Here is an 18,333-nt window from a genome sequence, read left to right as displayed (position 1 = left end):
TAATTGAAGGGCCGAAACAACCAGGGAACGACATCAATCTGTATCTGGGGCTGCTGAAAGAGGAGCTAGACACGCTGTGGCAAACGCCAGCCAATACGTGGGACGCCACAGAGAAAGTATATTTCCCTATGAGAGCCGCACTGCTCACGACGGTGCACGACTATCTCGGTTACAGATATCTCGCGGGGCAGGTGGTCCACGGATTTTCTGGATGCGTCAAGTGCATGGATGACACAATGTATCGCCAGCTAGATAGAGATCCTGGGTCTTCGAAAACCGTGTTCATGGGACATCGAAGGTGGCTTCGCGACGATGACCCGTGGAGGAAACGCAAGGATCTGTTCGATGGTGAAACCGAACCCCGAAGACGCCCGCGTATGAGGAGCGGCGAGGAAATAGACCAGTTGTTGAATAATTGGAAAGATTGCCCACTGCCGGGAAAGAAGCAAAAGGCGTCAGAGCCGGGAAAGAAGCGAAAGGCGCCAGAGCCGCTGCTGAAGGTATGGAAAACGAGGTCTGTTTTCTGGGACTTGCCGTACTGGAAGATCCACTATGTGCCTCACAGCCTTGATGTCATGCATATCACGAAGAACGTGTGTGAGAGTCTACTTGGTACCCTGCTCAACATGCTAGAGAGGACCAAAGATGGGCCGAAAGCAAGGGCAGACTTGAAATCAATGGGCATCAGGGAGGAGCTTCACGCTAATGATGATGATGATGATGATGATGATGATGATGAGGCGAAGCAGGACATGGAAAGTCGTCGCAAAGGCAAAAAGGCCAAGAAGACCGGAAATGACTACCCTCCCGCGTGCTACACTCTAAGTCAGGAGGAGGTCGAGCAGTTTTTCACCTGCCACGTAGGAGTAAAACTTCCTTACGGTTACGCGGGGAAGATAAGCAGATACCTAGACCCAGCAAAGCAGAAGTTCAGCGGGATGAAGTCTCACGACTGTCATGTGCTGATGACACAGATACTTCCAGTTGCAATCCGTGGGATCATGGACGCGCACGTCCGTGGAACGCTATTTGGCCTATGCAACTTTTTCGACGTCATCTCTCGGAAGTCGGTTGGCGTGAGGCAACTCAGAAGGCTACAGGAAGAGATCGTGGTGATACTATGCGAGCTTGAGATGTACTTCCTACCCGCATTCTTCGACGTTATGGTGCATCTGCTGGTCCATATCGTGGAGGATATCATCCAACTCGGGCCGACGTTCCTGCACAGCATGATGCCGTTTGAAAGGATGAATGGTGTCATCAAAGGATACGTCGGCAACATGTCACGTCCAGAAGGAAGCATAGCCAGGGGCTTTCTGACCGAAGAGTGCATATCCTACTGCACGAATTATCTAGGCATTGAGGACCCCGTTGGTCTGCCCGTCAACAGGCACCTCGGCAGGCTTGCTGGATGGGGTCACCATGAGGGTTGCCACGAAATGCATGTCGACTTCGAGGGTCGACTCGCCAACTTTGAAAGAGCAAACATAGTCGCACTACAACACATAGACATGGTCGATCCTTGGGTGGTAGAGCACAAAACCTTTATTGAGAAGACGTACAATGACCGAGGCCAACAGAGGACGGACGGAGATATAATCAAAGAGCACAACTCATGTTTCACGCGTTGGTTCAAGCAGAAGCTTCTGTCGTACCATTTACATGAGGATTCTTCCGCGGAAGAACAACTCATATTCGCCTTGTCACAGGGCGCCGAGCACAACCTGATGACCTATGAGGCGTACGATATCAACGGCTACACATTCTACACCGAGGACAAGGAAATGAAGAGCGATGGTTATCAGAACTCCGGGATAACGATGGAATCCTACACCGGTAATGACAAGGACAGATACTACGGAAGGATCGAGGAGATTCTGGGAGCTGAGCTACGCTGGAGAGAAGGTCCCGATGTTCCGTGTCAGATGGGCCAAGAGCGTCCTAAAAGAAGACCGGTATTTCACCACCATGGTTATACCCGAAGCCAAATCGTCACCGCGAAAAATGAGCCATGGGTACTGGCTTCCCAAGTGGACCAATGCTTCTTCATTACCGACCCGTCAAAGCCCAGTCGTGTTGTCGTGAGGAGAGGCAAAAGGAAGATCATCGGAATGGATGGAGTAGCCAATGAGCAAGGCTTCGACAAGTACGGCGACCCGAAGATCGAACATGACGACGACGATGAAGTAGCAGCATACACCAAAAATAGAAGCAGGACCACCCTACCTAAACGATGTCCGTTCCACAGAAGAACTCCATTTGCGAAAAAGAAGGGCAAGAAGCTTGTGAACAGATAGCTAGCTAAGATCGATTGTATTTAAATGCAGCCTTCATTTCTCGATTGTATTTCATAGGCACTTTTTGAACTCATGAATGTTTTTAAATTTCATGGACACTCGATCTCGACCCCCTCCATCTCGATCGCTATCCCACCTCGCCAGATCCAGTCCCCCTCGCCGCCGAGCACCCCCCGCACCATCTCCCCCGCTCCACCGGCCGCCGCCGACCCCCCGCACCCTCCCCTACTCCACCGCCGCCGACGACCCCCCGCACCCTCTCCCCCGCACCCTCCCCGGCCCGCTCCACCGTCACAAATGAATGCAACTAAAAATGCAAAAAAAACAAATTTGATTATATTTTCAAATAAAAAATTTGATGATATTTTCAAATAATAAATTTGATGATATTTTTTCATATTCATAAATATTTTCAAATAACAAATTTGATGATATTTTTTAAAAAAATATTGCTGTTTTTATAAAAAAAAATTGCTATTATGATTTAAACAAGTTTGAACATATTTAAACACAAATAAATATCAAATAGCATTTTAAATGCATAAAAACAAAAATTGGGGAGCCTGGGAATCAAACCCAGGACCTCCTAGTGTGTGTGCTGCGTGCTGACCAGTCGGGCTAGTGGGCGTGTTCTGATGGAGATAGGGTTAGGTGGAATATAACCTGACCAGTCGGGCTAGTAATTAAAACAAAATTCTAATGGCGCACCACGGGGAGGTGCGCCATTAGAATCGTCGTACTTATGGCGCACTAGGGGGAGGTGCGTCATTGCTAACCCTCCCCCACTCCACCTATTCCCCTCGCACTGTGGCCTCCCTCCCTCCCTCGCCAGATCCCCCACTCAACCCCAACAGTACACCGCCGCCCCCTTGCTCCTCCCCCTCCGTCCGCCGCGCCTGCACGCCGTCGGCGACGCCGCCGCCGCTGTGGTCTTGTGCTGCCCCGACGACGCCGCCCCGACCCCCGCGGGACTCCACCCCCGCCGCCCTCGCGCCCCCCGAACGGGATCGGCCGAGCGCGCGCCACCCGCTCCTCTCCTCTCCTCCTTCCTCCGACGAGCGAGGGCCTCCTCCGGCCCCTGCAGCAGCCGGCGAGCGCAGCCCCGACGCACCCACCCCGCCTGCCCCTGCCGTCCTCCGCCACCGCCCCTGCTCTCCTTCGACCGCGGCGAGCGAGGACCCGGACGAGCTCGGACCCCGACCCCGACCCCTTCGCCGACCCTGACCCTGACCCCTCCGACGACCAGGTACCTCTCCTCCTTCCTCCTTCCTCCCTCTCTCCACCATTCCCCATTGATTATGCCTTTGAGGCAGTTAGTTAACCTCTCACCTATGTTCATGCAGGGATATTATTCTTGGAAAAGCCACTGTTGGTGACGGAATAGAAAGATAAGCAGGTACCTATCTTCAGTCCCAATCTAACAGGGTAGTCCATGGATTCAAACTAGCTAAAGGAGATTCAAACTGCCGAACCTTTAGGTTAACAACTCAACACAAACCAATCCCTGAAAGCAAAAACTCAACACAAACCAAGTGCATTATTTTTGTGACTGTTTTCATGTTTGAAGAACCAATATTTTTGTGCCAACAATCAGTTTACTCCCTCATGCCAACAACCACTCATTTTTCAGTTAACTCCTTACAGTTCAGATCATATTTTGATTGTCAACAATAGTGGACTTTTAGAGATTTTTTAGAGGCAATACTAGTGGATATTAGGCCTTTTTACAGGCAATAATAGTGAAATTTTAGGCTTTTTTGGAGGAGTGTGTTTCATGCTGGCCTACAGTGATGAATTAGTCAGAATTGTGTATGATTGTGCCTAAAGTAGATAATCTAAAGATACAGACAAAATAATTAGGGGAGCATGTGTGAATCTAAAGTATATTATCAACTTCCAACATTTGCTCTGTTGTCCATGTGGTTGAAGCAATGAAGTTGAGTGTGTCATTCTTGGTATGGTCATGTAAGAGAAATGCTCTGCCTTGCTAATTTTACCATGAGATTTGGGGTAATCAGCTAGTTCTGGTCAAAGCAAGTGGATTTCCTGAGCTATGCCTTGGTTAGAAAATGATGCATGACGGTTTGTTCAGAAGAGGAATAATCCCAGGATAGCACGTATCATGGGGTCAAACTTGGGACCCCTATTGTAATTTGATTTTTATTATTAATTTTTCTGTGAGCAGATGAATTACAGTGTTTGTGTTGTAATGAAACTTGAGCTGAAATAGAACTTGACAGCCTGTAGAGTGAATATATGCAGTGAACAGAAATTGACAGGTTTTCTTGACTGAATTCAGTCCTGTACAGTGAATATATGCAGTCAATATATAGTCATTGTAATTTTTGGGAGTAATTTTTGGTGTCAAATCACTCAAGCAGTAACTGAATTTTAAAAATGAACTTGACACAATACTATTCGGTTAATTTGCTTGGACAGTAGTATGTATGCTCATCACTTTATGTATGGTGTTATGCCCTGTTATCTCTGTTCAGTTGACTAATGAAGCACTAGGCTCATCCATGGTACAAGTTCACCTGTGAACACTTGAAATTAGTCAGGACATCCCGTACTGATAGATGTAAATTGTGTCCAGTAGGCTTTGAAGCACCGTTTTTTTCTGTTTCTAACTCTGAATCTGATATAAACCATACTGTTGGCATAAGTGGTCTTTTTATATGTGCTGATGCTTTGTTAATATAAAGCTATAGATGATGTTGTACTTGTGATGATGCTACTTGTGATCTTCTGAAATGACCCATTGGCGACTTCATTACGCGGGGATAATGATATTGCAGGTACCCCGAGAGGCCCTTGAGTTTGCCGGAATGTCGATTAACTTCCGTTCTGGCAAATTCGGGTACTCCATATGTCCTATTTTCAGCAAAGGTCATGCTGAAATTTTCCATGAATTTTAGCATGACTTTGCTAAAAATAGGACATATGGGGTACTTGCGACTAATGCATGGGCCGGGGTATCTTAGTACTTAGTTAAGTAGGATCAACTGCCCCGCCATTCTTGCTGCATAGGTGGCAATAGAGCCAAGTGATTAGTGCCAAGTGATTAGGCCCAACCTAGGGTGCCTCGGCATCGATAAACCCTAAATGATGAAAACTTAACTTAGCATTTAGGGTGCCTCGGCGTCGACAAACCCTAAATGATGAAACCTTGGCTTCTATAGGGTGCCTCGGTGTCGATGAGAACCTAAATGATGTACGCTTAGGCTTTTAGGGTGCCTCGGCGTCGACAAACCCTAAATGATAAAAGCTTAGCTTTTAGGATGCCTCGGTGTCGACAAAACCTAAATGATGAGACCATGATCTTGTTCCTTGACAATAACCAACTTTTTGACCAAACTTTTTTCCTATTTAGAGCGAAACATGGCCCACAACGATGAGGCCGGTGGTTCGGGCGGCAAGCAATTCTGGGAGCTGTCCCACGAGATGGAGGAACAACCTCACCGCTATGAGGACGCCGCGGAAGAAACCGATCCTGACTACACAACCCCTAGTGGCGTCGGGGATGACACCACTGATGGTGCCGCCGAGGATGCCACCACTGATGATGGCGGCGCACGCACAGATGGCAGCCAACCGAAGAAGCAACGGAAGGACCGGCGCCCGAACGCGCTCCGCACCGTCAAGGAGGAATTTACTCAAGTGGACTCCGACGGGCATCCAACGGAGCCCAAACATATAGTCAAGGGGTACTTGGTTCAGCTCAGGTGCATTCTCCGGAGCACCATCTCGATCAACACCGAGAACCTTAGGCATAAGGACCGAGGGAATTTGCGCAACCTCCTCTTCCCGAAGCTGCACGAACGATACAAGTTCCCCGCTGAATTTGAAAACACACGCCTCTCAGGGAATAAAGTGAACAGTGCCGCCCTCACGAGGATGAGCACGAACCTGTCTACTTGGAGAAGCGCGGTGAAGAGAATGATTGAGAAAGGTGATAGTTATGAGAAGATCAAGGCGAAAAATCCTTCGATCAGCGAAGAGGACTACAAGGAGTTCAAGATCAAGTGCGAGAGCCCCGCAACCTCCGAATCAAGTCAGTGGGGGAAAGAAATGCGGGAGTTGAACTTAGGGGAACACAAACTCGGTCTCGGTGGTTACAGAGTGGCGGAGCCTATATGGGACAAGGAGGACGCGGAGCGTGCCGAGCAAGGCCTACCGCCCCGCTTCGAGAAATACAGCAGTGACAAGCAGACAAGGAACTATGTCAGGGCCCGGTACAAGGAGGACCCGATAACAAAGGAGCTTACCACGGATCCAAAGACCAGGGCGCTTGAGCTTGTTCTGGCGAAGGAGACTGAAAGCAGTAGCGCGGGGTCATCTCAGAGCACCCCTGCTTGGGACAGCACTCTAAATAGGGCGTTGAACATAATGAAAAACAAGGACAAGCTCACTAAGCCATCGTCTGCTGGTCGTGTGGCCGACAAAGGCTTGTCCACAAAATGGTCATCATGGTGGGCGAAAGGAGAAAAAGACCAGCTCGGAAAGCCAGTCGCGCGAGGTTGAAGCACTCAAGGCACAAGTGGCGCAGATTCCGGAGATTGTCCAAGAGCAAGTGCAACAACAACTGGGATCGACGCTCACCGGCATTATGCCTACCTTGATTCATGGGATAACGACATGGATTGCGGGTGGCCAACAGGGGCCGCCCCCGATTCCCAGCTTCACGGCCAGCAACTCACACAACGCACAGGCGGCGCCATTGGTGTCTCCGGCGGCGGCGGTATTGGTGTCTCCGACGCCAGCATGGCCGGCATTGGAGCTTAATGCACCCGAGTGTACGTCGGCCGACACCTCGCCAGCAAGCGGCCCCTCCGTTAGTTGCATGCCCGCCGTTGGTGGTGCCTCGACATTAGCCGAGCTCGACGCCATCATCACGGTAACTAATTAAGCCTCTCGGCCGAGGACTTCATCTCCCTGCCTTTGACTGGGCATCCCTGACGCCCTACATGTTTTCGCAGGGCGTCGCTGACGTTCCGTGCACTCTCCTGCACTTCGTGAACGACGAGTTGGTTGATGTCGCCAAGGGCAAAATCGTTCAACCAGGCAACCCCGTGTTCCACGGTAAACCGATGCCACCCACCGTGTATAGGGTTCAACTGGTTCGGGTGCTGCCAGGCTGCGACGAGTTGTTACCTCTGATTCAACCCGCCGGGGCCGATGAAGATGATCTGATGACCCTCAGCGCCTGCCTAAGCTGGCCCCTGCTTTGGCCGAAGAGCCAGATTCGTTTGGGGGCGGGGGACACCACCCCAAAGACAACACCGCCAGTCGTGACGGCGCCAAGCCATGGCAAGACCGCCGCAACGCTACCGGACATGCCGGACATCCCTATGGCACAGGATCCGAACATGCATATGGCACAAGATCTGGACGACGACAACGATGACGGCCATACATTTAGCAACGTCGATAAGTACTTTGCCGAACATGGGTACAATGATGAATTCTGCGGGCCTCTTTCTCAAGAACCCAACCAAGACGACCGTAGTCTATCTGGTACGGCGGAGAAACCCAGTTGCAACAGGCGTCGTCTAGCGTTCAGTTCTCAGGAGACGCCTCCAGCTGCCGACTTCACCGAGCCTCAGATAGCCGAGGTGCCAAATATTATCAGCCCCAACACACTCAAGAAGGCGGTCTGTGAGCAGAACTCAGTCCCATTACAACAGAAGAAGAAGGGACGGAAAAGAAAGAGTAACAAGGGTGCGAGCCAGCCGGCACCGAGTACGATCCGTGCTCAGGACGGGCCACCTTCACCTAAGGATATCTCAAGGAGGGTGCATGTGGTGGGTAGGGCGATGCTACCGACAAATATGCTCAATGCTGCAACCGGTGCTATGCGGAGTCTGCATGACAGTGTTCTTTCTTTGGAGAAGCGGCGTCTCAGAGAGAATGATGTGGCATACCCGGTTTTCATGGCCAAGGTGCCAGAGGGAAAGGGCTTTGTGGATGGCGCCATCGGGGGTACGATCGTCCTGCGGTTTGATGACATCTTTGCTATGTTTAACCTTCATCCGTTGCACTACACCTTCGTTCGGCTGTTTTCGCTGAGTATGGAGATGCGGATCATTAGAGACAAGACCCCGGACATCGTGATAGTCGACCCCTTCTACATGCGTGCCAAGCTCTTGGGCAGCGTTGGGGACCGCCAAGTCGCGAGTTCACACCTCGAAGGCGTCATTCTGGAAAACCCAGATAAGGATAACTTCCTCGTGGCTTACGTTCCCGAGTAAGTCATCCCTTAACTTCCCCATAACATATGATTTCTTAGATTTCGATCGTTCTTTTTTTTCTAACATTCCGTGTTTTGTGCAGTGACACACATTGCACACTCATCCTCTTAAGCCCGAAATATTCCATGGCCATGTATTTCGACCCGAACCGTGACTCCAAGATAGACTACACAAATATCAAGAAAGTTCTTGATGATGTTCTCCCCGGCTACGCCAAATCTGCAGGCACCTTCACCAGGGTAGTTCGTAAGTACGGCAAGCACGTGTTCGCCCACAATACGAAGTTCTGCTGCGTCAAGCAGCCGCCTGGCGGTCAGAAGGATGCCTACTACGCCCTCCATAACATGCGGGCCATCGTAAGGGACCATCATCAACTTCTGCTACCAGATAATCTCAAAGATTGGGCCGCGAGCTTGTCGACAATCCAGGACACGGACATCAGACAAGAATTCTTTCGCATCCAGTCGGAGTTTGCGGACATCATCCATCAATATGTCCTTCATACCTCGGGGCAGTTCTACCTCAGATATCAACCATCCAACAGTGAGATAGACGGAACGCTACAAATGCAGGCTGACAACGCCCGCGATTTCATGACCATCACGACAGACGGCGGCTTCATCCATGCTCTGGTCCCATGAGTCGAGTCGACCGTAGTGATGCTATGTGTAGTTCTGAAACATTGATTGGATCATGTTGTAATTAAACTTTAATGAACTTGTATGTCTCTTTGGTTTGGACAGTCATTCAACTTAGATGTAATCGATGCTATTTATTAGTAGGACCATGAATCGTGCTATTAATGTCTTGCTTTTCTCTTCCGATCCTTTTGTTGCATACTTATATATTGCTTATGTATTGTCTGTTGTTTGGCTTGTGCATAGAGATGCCGTCGTATGTCGTGTACAAGGGTAAGGTTCCCGAAGTCTACGACGACTGGGAGGAGTGTCGGAGACAGGTTCACCGTTTCAGCGGTAACAGTTACAAAGGGTACACCACTAGGGCGGAGGCGGAATCTAGATACGCCCGCTATCTAGCGGGAGAGAGGAGGGAGCGTTGGAGGAATCGGATGAAGACCAGTTTCATCGCGATGATGCTCATCGTGATGACCGCAGCTCTCTTCTATGTGATGGTAGTTTAGATGATCGATATCGACTTGTAATGTGAAGACAAACTCGCTACTCGCGGTCTCGAGACTTGTAATGTTCTATCTTTGTTCGGTCTTTTGAATTCGGAGACTAATATGATGAATTGTATTCGGAGACTAATCTTCTATTGTATTTGATGAATCTGCTGTTGCTGTGTGCTATTGTCTAAATTATGTACAATAATATATTTTGTAACCTGTGAAAATATCAGAAATGAAAAAAAATCCCTAATATTCATACTAGTGGCGCACCACACAAGACACTAATGGCGCACTATGATAATCACACTAATGGCGCATCACCCACTGGTGCGCCATTAGTATGCCAAAGCACATGGGTACATATGGCCCCCTGGGAGGCATTCTAATGGCGCACTGTGGGCTATACTAATGGCGCACTACGTGGTGCTCCATTAGAACACCAGATACTAATGGCGCACCGGTGGTGCGCCATTAGAATTTAATTCTAATGGCGTGATGCTAGTGGCGCACCAGTAGTGCGCCATTAGTAGGCAAAACTGGTGCGCCACTAGCATTCCTTTTCCCAGTAGTGTGTGCATCAAAGTGATCACTAGCAAAGTAGTTTGATAGTTTTGATAGTAGTAGCAGCAGCAGCAATAGTAACAGTAATAACGATAGCAGTAGTTTTGTAGCAAGTGTAACAATGATGATAGCAGTAGTAACTTAGCAGAAACAATATAAGATAAATTTGTAGGTATTGGATCGGTGACTTGTTGGATGATATTCATCATGTGACAGTTATAACCTAGGGCTATTCGGCACTAGCTCTAGTTCATCGATATAATGTAGGCATGTATTTCATAAATAGTCATCCATGCTTTATTAAAAGAACTTGCATGACATATTTTGTCCTACCCTCCCATGGCAGCGGGGTCCACATTGGAAACTCGGGAATATTAAGGCCTCCTTTTAATAGAGAACCAGAACAAAGCATTAACACATAGTGAATACATGAACTCCTCAAACTACGGTAATCACCGGAAGAAGTCCCGGTTATTGTCACTCCGGGGTTATCGGATCATACCACGTAGTAGGTGACTATAACTTGCAAGATCAGATCTAGAACATGGATATAATGATGATAACATAAACGGTTCAGATCAGAAATCATGGCACCCGGGCCCAAAGTGACAAGCATTAAGCATGACAAAGTCATAGCAACATCAATCTAAGAACATAGTGGATACTAGGGATCAAGCCATAACAAAACTAACTCGATTACATGATGAATCTCATCCAACTGCTCACCGACCACCGAGCCTACGAAGGAATTACTCACTCCCAGTGGGGAGCATCATGGGATTGGCGATGGAGAAGGGTTGGTCATGATGAAGAACGAAGACCCCCCTCTTCGGAGCCCCAAACAGACTCCAGATCTGCCCTCCCAAGCAAGAACATGGCTTGGTGGCGGCTCCGTCTCGTGGATCGTGATAATTCTTTCTCCCTAATTTTTTCTCCGAAAATAGGATTTTATAGCATTGGTTTTAGGGTCAGCGGGGCCACCAGGTGGGGACAACCCACCTGGGTGCGCCAGGAGAGGGCGGCGCGCCCTGGTGGGTTATGCCCACCCAGGTGCCCCTCTCCGGCAGGTCTTGACTCCAGAAATTCTTATTATTGATATAAAAAATTCTCACAAAGTTTCGTTCCATTCCGAGAACTTTTATTTCTGCACAAAAACAACACCATGGTAGTTCTACTGAAAACAGCGTTAGTCTGGGGTTAGTTTCATTTAAATCATGCAAATTAGAGTCCAAAACAAGAGGAAAAGCATTAGGAAAAGTAGATACGTTGGACACATATCATGTATACATTGGGAGGCGAAACTATAAGCCCCTATCTTTCTATGTGTCCGGTTGAAATGTTTTGCTCATGTGTACACGGTGAGTGTTAGCAATTATAGAAGACTATATGATGGTTGAGTATGTGGACTTGCCTAAAGGCTCCGATACGTGAGCCTTTCTGAAAAGATGATGAATTGTAGTTGCAAAGTTTACTGAGAACATAGTTTGTTGGTTTCTAATAGGGTTTTTGCTTTATACTTCAGTTGTGTGATGAATTGTTACTTATTCATGAGAAGTATATGATAAAAGTTCTATGATAAAAGTCTTATGTTCAATTTTGTTGCTGTTATGATAATCTACATGATGCTTCGTTCTATGTCCGTATTTTGTTTTTATCGACACCTCTCTCTCAAAGCATGTGGACATGTTTTTCGATTTTAGTTTTCGCTTGAGGACAAGCGAGGTCTAAGCTTGGGGGAGTTGATACGTCCATTTTGCATCATGTTTTCTTACTGTTATTTATAATGTTTTTATCCATAATAATGCTTTTTGGAGTAATTAGAATGTCTTTTCTCTCATAATATGCAAGGTATACACAAAGAGGGAAAATTCCAGCAGCTGGAAATCTGGCCCTGGAAAAACTACGTCGGGCCACCTATTCTGCACAACTCCAAACAAGCTGAAACTTCAGGGAGATTTTTCATGGATTATTTGAGGAATATTGGAGCAAATAACTACCAGAGGGGGGCCACCAGGTGGGCACAACCTACCTGGGCGCGTCAGGGAGCCCAGGCGCGCCCTGGTGGGTTGTGCTCATGTAACACCCCGGATGTAACTTGCCATATTTGTAACTCCGTCTCTTGCCATTTTCGGCTTTAAGTTATGAGATTCCCTTCGTGGTTGGGTTTTTTCTTCGTTTTGCATTTTGTTCTTGTCATGCATTTGCATTCGTGTTCGTCTCATGCATCCGAGCATTTTCCCCGTTGTCCGTTTCGTAATCCGACACTCCCACATGTACCAGCGCACCCCTGTTGTCTCTTTTCGTGAGAGGGTGTTAAACATTCTCGGAATGGACCAAGAATTGCCAAGTGGCCTTGGTACACCAACAGTGGACCGCCTGTCAAATTTCGTTCCATTTGGAGGCCGTTTGATGCTCCAACGGTTAACCGGTCAACCGCATAAGCCTCTTGTGTGTTGCAGCCCAACACCCTTCCATAACAGCCCAATAACCCATCTAATCCATCTCCATGTCTTCCATCGTCGGATCACGATCGTGTGGGCGAAAACTACACCTCATTTAGACACTCCAAACTCCCTCTACCTATAAATATGTGCGCCTCCCCCGAATTTCGGGTCCAAACCCTAGCCATCTCCCTCCTCCGCCGCCGGACACATCCGCTCGGACCGGACGCGTCCGCTCCGCTGCCCCGACCAATCGCGGGCCGCCACGTGGCGCGCCGCCGTCCCGCGAGCCGCCTCCGGCCTGCCGAGGCCCGCAGCCGGCCCCCGCGGGCCCAACCGCCGCCACCCCGCGCATGCGCACTCGCCGCCACCTCGCCACCATGCATCACCGCCGCCGCCGCCACCACCACACATCACCACCGCCGCCGTCCTCCGCCGGCGCTGCCCTCCGTCCTCCGCCGCCGCTGCGCCGGATCTGGCCGGAGTTCGTCACCCCGACCCCGGCAGCGCTCTGCCCGGCCACTTTCGTCCTCTCCGGCCACCTCCCCGGCCAACTCCGGTGAGGTCCCACCGGATCGGGACGAGATCCACCACCACCGTCAACCAAACGCCGTCCAGCGACCCGGATCCCTCCGTCCCGCTCCGTCTCGTCCTGTGTTGACTTTTTGCGAGGTGAAATTTCACCTAGTCCCGAAGATCCTTATAATTTTCATGCCATGTTCATCATGTCGTATCTCGGTGACCGTAGCTCCAAATCTTGCATATGATATGTCAAATTGTCCATATCATTGAGCTCTTCATGCCAGTAGCATTTATATGCATGTTACTGCCCATTTTGATGCCTTTTTTCATGAATGCAAGAATGCCATTTTGATTCCTTCGGCTGCTGAATTATGTGGCTCAAGTCATCGGCATCTGGTGGTCGCACATAAGTGCCCTGGAAGTTGTCGAGGAATGCGGCTTCTAGATCTTCCCAACAGCCAATGGATTCTGCTGGCAGGCTGTTGATCCAATGCCGAGCTGGTCCTTTGAGCTTGAGTGCGAGGTATTTGATGGCGTGTAGATCATCACCGTGGGCCATGTGGATGTGCACGAGGAAGTCCTCAATTCATACCGCAGGATCTGTTGTGCCGTCGTATGATTCGATATTTACGGGTTTGAAACCCTCTGGGATTTGGTGATCCATTACTTTGTCTGTGAAGCATATGGGGTGTGTGGCACCTTTGTAGTGGGCTATGTCGCGACACAGCTCGGATGAGTATTTTCCGCTGTGTTCGGCCCAGCCGGATTTACTTTTACTGTATCCGGCGTGACGGTTATCGTCTCGCGTAGTGGCGTGCCCTCGTGATCCATAGATCGATCTTGCGTGTTTTGCTTTGTCCTCCAATATGTCTCGCAGGTCTAGCGTGTTTCCCTGTGCCTTATCATTTTTATTTGAGTGACGTCGGGGTGCAGGCTGAGTTTTTGGCTGAAATGCCTCTCTGTCGCGGCCACGAGATGGCCGATCAGCCGCGTCATATGCTGGAGATGTAGGTTTTAATGCTTCCTCCTCCAGTCGGGGTAGCAACCTGCGCTTTGGGTAACTCTTGGAGGGGCATTCGAGTTCATATTCCTCGGCCGCAAGGACTTCAGTCCATCTGTCAGCTAGCAAATCTTGATCAGCTTGAAGCTGCTGCTGCTTTTTCCTAAGGCTATTTGCCATGGCTATAAGCCGGCGCTTGAAGCGCTCTTGCTCGACGGGATCCTCTGGCATGACAAATTCGTCATCGTCGAGGCTTGCCTCGTCTTCAGAGGGAGGCATGTAATTATCATCCTCCGCCTCTCCATCTGCCGCTCTCTCGCGAGGGCTGGCTTCTTCATCCTCCTGCTCTAAATCTTGCTGGAGGGGATTGTTGTCGTCTTCGGCACTGTCCGGAGTGCTATTATCTCCTGTGCCGGTGTCACCGCTTTTGCTTTGGCGACACTTAGAGCGGCGCCGCTGACGTCGGCGCTTGGGTTGCTTCTTGGAGGGGTCATCCTCTGCTGTCGCGTCGCCATTACCTTCTTTGGGTGTGTCCACCATGTATATATCATATGATGAGGTGGCTGTCCAGTGCCCTATGGGTAGTGGTTCCTCTTCGTCTCCCGCATCATCATCCATACCGTCGATGTCCTCGGAGTCGAAGTCGAGCATGTCGGTCAAATTGTCGACAGTGGCTACTAAGTGGGTGGTGGGTGGGCGGTGAATTTCTTCATCATCCGCATCCCAATCCTGCCAAACATAGTTCGGCCAGGACTCTCCTGACAGGGAGAGAGAGCTTAATGAGTTCAGCATGTCGCCGAAGGGCGAGTGCCGAAAGATATCCGCGGAGGTGAGCTCCATGATCGGCGCCCAGTCGGATTCGATAGGCACGGGCGCAGGCGATTCGGAGTCCGTGGCCGGGGAAGAATCCGACAATTTGGCGTCACGGCTCTCGTGAAGGGTAAGGTCGATACTCGGCTCGATTGCCGCTGAGAATGCGTCCTTCGTGGCGGGGTCTATCCCCTCTTCCGTGGATGGCGCAATCGGCTCCGAATTGAGGGTCGGAGCGGTTGCCAGTGCGATCTCCTGCACACTATCCGACGGTAGAGCTAAATCATGCTCATCATGACCGTGCAGCATACTCGGTAGGGGCTCGAATCTGTCGAAGATCAAGTCTCCACGGATGTCGGGCGTGTAATTTAAGCTTCCAAACCTGACCTGGTGGCCAGGGGCATAACTCTCGATCTGCTCCAGATGGCCAGGGGCGGATGTCGGCAGTGCGAAGCCGCCGAATACAAAGATCTGTCCGGGGAGAAAAGTCTCACCCTAGACTGCATCATTATCGATGATCGAAGGAGCCATCAAGCCTAATGATGACAACACAGAGGAACTCTCAATGAAAACACCAATGTCGGTGTCAAAACCGGCGGATCTCGGGTAGAGGGTCCCGAACTGTGCGTCTAAGGCGGATGGTAACAGGAGGCAGGGGACACGATGTTTTACCCAGGTTCGGTCCCTCTTGATGGAGGTAAAACCTTATGTCCTGCTTGATTATTCTTGATAATATGAGTAGTACAAGAGTTGATCTACCACGAGATCAGAGAGGCCAAACCCTAGAAGCTAGCCTATGGTATGATTGTCTGCTGTCCTACGGACTAAAACCATCCGGTTTATATAGACACCGGAGGGGGCTAGGGTTACACAGAGTCGGTTACAAGGAAGGAGATCTACATATCCGTATTGCCAAGCTTGCCTTCCACACGCCAAGGAGAGTCCCATCCGGACACGGGACGAAGTCTTCAATCTTGTATCTTCGTAGTCCAACGGTCCGGCCAGAGGATATAATCCGGCTGTACGGATACCCCCTAATCCTGGACTCCCTCACCCGATAAGGTGTCTGCAATTGTGAATTGGGAACCTCCTCAGAATGTCAAGCAGCTCCGCAGTTTTCTTGGGCTTGCAAGCTATTGTCGAAGATTCATTGAGAATTTCTCTAAGATTGCAAAGCCTCTTTCCAACCTCCTCCAGAAGCATGTCAAGTATGTCTGGACACCTGAGTGTGACGTTGCTTTCAACACCCTCAAAGAGAAGTTAGTCACAGCTCCTGTCTTGACTCCTCCTGACCAATCCAAGCCATTCAAAGTTTTCCGTGATGCTTCCTTGCAAGGTCTAGGAGCTGTGTTAATGCAAGAGAAGAAAGTTGTGGCCTATACCTCTCGTCAGTTTAAGCCCAACGAAAGGAACTACCCCACTCATGATCTTGAGTTGGAGGCACTTGTCCATGCATTATTAACGTGGAGGCATCTCTTGTTGGGAAGGAAAGTGGACATCTTCACAGATCATAAGAGCCTCAAGTACATCTTCACTCAACCCAACCTCAACCTCAGGCAGACTCGATGAGTCGAAATGATTCAAGAATACAATACGAGTATTGAATATACTCCAGGCAAGTCCAATGTCATTGCAGACGCTTTGAGCAGGAAGGCGTACTGCAATAGCTTAATTCTCAAGCCCTTCCAACCCGACCTTTGTGAAGCTTTCCACAAATTGAATCTCCAAGTTGTTCCTAAAGGCTTTATCGCCAACCTCCTAGTCTCTCCTATTTTGGACGATCAAATTCGTGAATCACAACTCCTTGATACCATGGTGAAGAAAGTGAAACATGGGATTGCCAAGTGTCACATCCCAAGTTCTGGTATACTCTGAGCTAGCTAGTCATGTGTTGCATCATGTTTAAATTCTTTTGAATTTGAAATGGGGATTGTTGAAACCCTAGCACCAGATCAAGTCAAATAGGTTCAACCTAAAATAATCTTCAATGAATCCAAAATGCCTTTGAAAATGTTCATTATTTTTGTTAAAGGTGAAAACCTCTGCCAAAAATGATGCAAATATTTTTAGGCCATTCTGGATATTTGAACTAATTCATAAAGTATTTGAATTGGGGCATTTAATTGCTATAAATATTATTAAATGCTCCAGCAATTCTGGAAATAGCTAAGGGCCTCTGAGAAAGTTCAGTTATTGCCCATAATTAATTTCAGGATTTATAGAAATGATTTGGTGTTTTTGCTAAATCAAAAACAAATTGCAAAAGTAGAAAACAGAAACAAATGGAAAGGCAGAAGACTTACCTGGGTCAACTTACCTGGCGCCCAGCCAGCGCAGCGCCTTCTTCAACCTTCTACCAGAAGGCGAGGCAGCTGCGTGGAGAGCGCATAGCCGAGCTGCGCCAGCTCCTGCTTGACGCCTCCTGCTTCCCCCTCGCCACTGCCAACGCCACGCGACCCCCTGGGTCTCTCACACTCCCCCTCGAGCTCTTCCCCTTCCTATGCACCCCCTCCCGAGCGCAACCGAACGACCTCATCGCCGCCGACGCCGTTTACCGCGGCCACAGGCACCCCCCCTTGCCCCTCTGCCGTCCCCAAGAGCTCCGCCCCGACCTCTTCTTCGTCTTCGTTGAGCCAAATGACGCCGGAGCGCCCCGCAGCGCCGCCATCACCGTTGTCTTCGTCCTCTGCACCGACAGTCGTCGTCCTGGATATGCAGCAACCCGACCGCGCCCGACCTCGCCGACGACGCCAAAGGACGCGCTGTGAGCACCCGCGTCGCCTCCCCCTTCTCCCCTGGTCGCGCTCGCCCTCTAGGCCGTAGCCCCACCATGACCGAAAGCTTTCTCACCGCCATCCATGTCGTTGCCGTGGCGAGAGCCCAAGCACGTCGCAACCGAGGATGCTATCGTCCTCAGCACGCTCCCAGGAGCCCAGAACTGTCGTCCGTTCGACCTCGCATGCACCATAGCGTCTTAGCCGTCGAGCCCGTACTCCGGCCGCCGCCACGATCTCATTCCCGGCAAGCTCCGGCCACCCCAGCTGCTGCCGCCTGTTGCAATGGATGCGCTTGAGTCCTGGCGTTCCGTAGCTGCAACCGGCGCTCAAAACCATTCCCCGTAGTGTATTTCCGCGACGTCTCCGTCGTCGGTTTTGGTCACCGCCGGTGAACTCCGGCGAAGCCGACATGGCGCCACCATTAGCCACTAATTGCGCTCTAATTAACCCCCACGGCCACTGACCGGTGGGCCCAGCTCCTTGGTTAGGTTTAACTAAAGTCACTAATTATGACTGAACCTATGACACGTGGGTCCCAGCGTTAG

The sequence above is a fragment of the Triticum urartu genome, chromosome 1 (assembly GCF_003073215.2).
Source record: "Triticum urartu cultivar G1812 chromosome 1, Tu2.1, whole genome shotgun sequence".
NCBI lineage: Eukaryota > Viridiplantae > Streptophyta > Magnoliopsida > Poales > Poaceae > Triticum > Triticum urartu.
This window is presented reverse-complemented; position numbering follows the sequence as displayed.